We start from the raw sequence: 4,083 nt of genomic DNA, 5'->3' as shown, positions 1-4,083 counted from the left end.
TTAAAACTCTGTTAGGAGTTTTCATAAAAAAGAAAAAAGAAAAAGTCTGAGACCCTCCGGGGCGCTTATTGGTGATCTAGCCCATAATAATCAGGACGACGATCTGATCAAGGTGGTACCATTCAATTGTTAGCGAAAAAAATTTGGGCTGTCCCAAATTTCAAGTATATCGGATCGGTGCATGGTAGAAACTAGAGCTCAAGCTATGGCGAATGAGAAGATTGACAAACTTGAACAATCCTTGCAAGCCATCTAAGCTCAGCTTGACAAACTATATGATGCACTCTCTAAGGGCAAGGAGGAAGCCCGCGAGGAGGCGTATATTAGCAATGGACACAGTGAGGGTGAGTCTAGCCACTCTCTTCACCTCTGGGGCACCCGCCAAAAATCCCGTCCGCGACCTCCCAAGCTGGATATGCATAAATTTGATGGTTCTCACCTGGCCGCATGGGTATCACAAATGGAGAAGTATTTCAATCTGAATAACATCTTAGATAATGAGACTCAGCTTATGGTTGGGAGCATGTACTTGGACAATGAAAGATGGCAATGGTGGGAATGGCATCAACGTTGCAATGGAAGTTTTATGACTTGGGCCACCTTTAGACAAGCTCTTACAGAGTGCTTTGACCAGGAATCTTCTTTTTTGGGTCGTCTCACTAAGCTCCAATAGACTAGCACAGTGGATGAATATGTTACAGCCTTTGAAGCCTTAGCTTTCCGCAGTAGGGATCTCCCAGATGCGTTCTACACGGAATGTTTTATCAGCAGTCTTAAAGAGGCCATACAAGCCCACGTCTGACTACGCCACCCCTCCACATGGTCGGAGGCTTGAAAGGTAGCTCGTAATGTGGAATGTGTGTTAGCAGCCCAGTGCATTTGCCCAAATTTCACCGCCAAGGGTCACCCCCCACAAGCTCACAACACGACTCAAACACTTAAGGTTCAAAAGGTGTCACCTGCAGAAATGGTCGAAAGAAGAAAGTAGGGATTATGTTACTACTGTGATGAAAAATACTCCCGAGGTCATAAATGCAAGGAGCCTAAATTTTTTCAAATTGATGCCACTGATTACAGCTCATCGGAGGAAGCCCCACCACTTGAGGAACATGAGGAGGTAGAAGAGGACAACCAGAAGGACAATGTCCCTGACGAACCAGTTATTTCGCTGCATGCTTTGGCAGGGATTTCTTCACCTCAAACTCTCAAAATCAGAGGTTTTATTAAACATCGCCTAGTAGTAGTCTTGATTGATAGTGGAATTACACATAATTTCATCCATCAAAAAGTCGCAGAAGCAGTGCATTGTTTTGTATGAGTAGTTTCTAACTTCCAAGTCCAAATTGCGGATGGGGGAACAATGAAATGTGAAGACCGCCGTGAAAATGTCAAACTTCAAATGGGGGATTATAAGTTGAAAACCCACATGTTTGCCATACACATGGGAGGGTGCAACATTGTCCTCGGTGCTGAATGACTTCTCACTCTTGGGACAATCACAATGGATTTCCAGGAGTTATATATGAGATTTAAGCAAAACAACTCCACACATACCCTCCGTGGACTCCAGGCGGGAGCTCCCTCTATCATCAGCTCACATAGGATGGAAAAATTGCTAAAAAAGGTCCATCATGGAGTTATAGCTCAACTTAATTCCATCCAAGCCGTCGAACCCAATTCTTTGCCGATTCATCCTGAGATGCAATAGATTTTAAATAACCATCTGTCACTCTTTGACAAGCCTCATGAGCTTCCACCCTTGCGATGGGAACATGATCATAGCATCACCTTGGTTCCAGGGGCCCAACCACCAAATGTGTGCCCAAACAGATATCCATTCACCCAAAAGAATGAAATAGAAGAAATAATCAAGGAAATTTTGGACGCAGGTGTCATTCGTACCAGCATTAGTCCTTATTCATCACCGATGGTCATGGGGCTCAAGAAAGATGGGGAATGGCAGATGTATCCAGACTTCATGGCCCTCAATAAGTTGACAGTCAAAGATAAATTTTCCATCCTGGTTGTTGATGATTTGCTGGATGAACTCAATGGGGCTCAATTCTTCACTAAGTTGGATCTTCGCTCAGGCTACCACCAAATTCGCATGAAGGAAGTTGACATTCCAAAGACTACTTTCAGAAATCATGAAGGCCATTATGAGTTCCTGGTCATGCCATTCAGTCTTTGTAATGCCCCATCTACTTTTCAGAGCCTTATGAACCACCTTCTCAAACCATATCTCAAGAAATTTGTCCTGGTCTTCTTCGATGACATCCTCATCTATAGTTGCACTTGGGCCGCACATCTTCAGCATGTAGATCTACTCTTGCAACTGCTCTGCAAGCATAAATTATTTGTTAAGATGACCAAATGTTCTTTTGGCATGGAAGAAGTTGAGTATTTAGGCCACATTGTGGGGCGTGAAGGTGTCAAGGTGGACCCCAAAAAGATCCAAGCAATGCAGGATTGGCCTCAACCTAAGACCTTGAAGAGCCTGAGAGGATTTTTGGGTCTCATATGCTATTATCGCAAATTTTCCACAATTATGGTCACATTGCAAAGCCCCTCACTCAAATCCTCAAGAAAAATTCATTCTTCTGGAATGATGATGCACAACAGGCATTTACAGCTCTCAAAAATGTCATGTGTTCCACTCCAGTCTTAGCACTACCTGATTTCACCAAATCTTTTATCATTGAATGTGATGCTTCGGGTACGGGTATTGGGGCCGTCTTAATGCAGGAAGGTCGATCCTTGGCCTTCACAAGCCAACAACTAAGTGGGAGGAATCTGGGACAATATACTTATGAGAAAGAAATGATGGCCATCTTACATGCAGTAGATACCTAGCGACCTTACTTACTAGGGTGATGTTTCCAAATTTGCACATACCATCACAGGCTTAAATATTTTTTGGAGCAATGCCTATCCTCCCCGCAAAAAAAAAATGGCTCACCAAAATGTTTGGATATGATTATGAGATCATTTACAAGAAAGGGCGTGAAAATAGTGTAGCAGATGCATTATCTCGCCAATTTGAGGAGGAAAATACCCTGCTCGCAATTTCCCTTCCCATTCCAGAATGGATTGAAGAGGCTCGCAAGGAATGGTTTTCACATCCCTGTCTCTCCCAACTCATTACTCAATTGAAGGCGGATCCAAATTCCACCAAGGGCTACTCGTGGCAGGATGAGATTCTTTGCTACAAGGACAGAGTCGTAATATCACCAAAATCCACCCTCAAAAGCCGTATTTTGGCAGAATTGCACTCATCCCCCATTGTAGGACATTCAGGCTTTCAGAAGACATATGCTCGCACTAGAAGATCATTTTTTTGTACAGGCATGAAAAAGGACATCCTTACTTTTGTAGCGGAATGCGATGTCCATCAACTGCACAAAGGGAGACAGTCAAAGCACGAAGCACATTACAACCGTCGCCCATCCAGACATCTATATGGATGGAGGTTTCTATGGATTTCATTACAGGTCTTCCAAAGTCAGGAAACAAGTCAGTCATCATGGTGGTTGTGGACCGACTTTCTAAGTATGCTCAATTCTGTGCCCTACCCCACCCGTATACATCGACTTTTGTCGCTCAATATTTCATGGATCAGATCTTCAAATTGCATGGCATGCCCACTTCTATTGTGTCTGATCGTGACCTGATCTTCACCAGTAATTTTTGGCAGGAACCCTTCAGGCTACAAGGCACCCAACTAAAACTCAATACTTCCTATCATCCACAAACGGATGGTCAAACTGAAGCTGTCAACAAATGTCTGGAAACCTACCTTAGGTGTTTCACTTCAGAAAAGAAACATCTATGGGTACAGTGGTTGCCTCTAGCTGAATGGTGGTATAACTCCAACTATCATGCCACCACCAAAGTGACTCCCTATGAAGCAGTTTATGGTCAACTCCCTCCTTCCCCTACTTCTTATATCAAGGGGTGCTCAAAGGTACAAGCAGTGGATCAACTCCTACAAAACCACACAACCATGCTCGCCCATCTTAGAGAGAATCTTCATCAAGCTCAAAACCGCATGAAGCAACAGGTAGATCAGCATCGCTCAGAGCG

Source organism: Pinus tabuliformis, chromosome 4_1, assembly GCF_031772625.1.
Source record: "Pinus tabuliformis cultivar Carrire ecotype Pingquan chromosome 4_1, CPIR1, whole genome shotgun sequence".
Lineage (NCBI taxonomy): Eukaryota > Viridiplantae > Streptophyta > Pinopsida > Pinales > Pinaceae > Pinus > Pinus tabuliformis.
The sequence above is the reverse complement of the archived record's forward strand: the minus strand, read 5'-3'. Positions refer to the sequence as shown.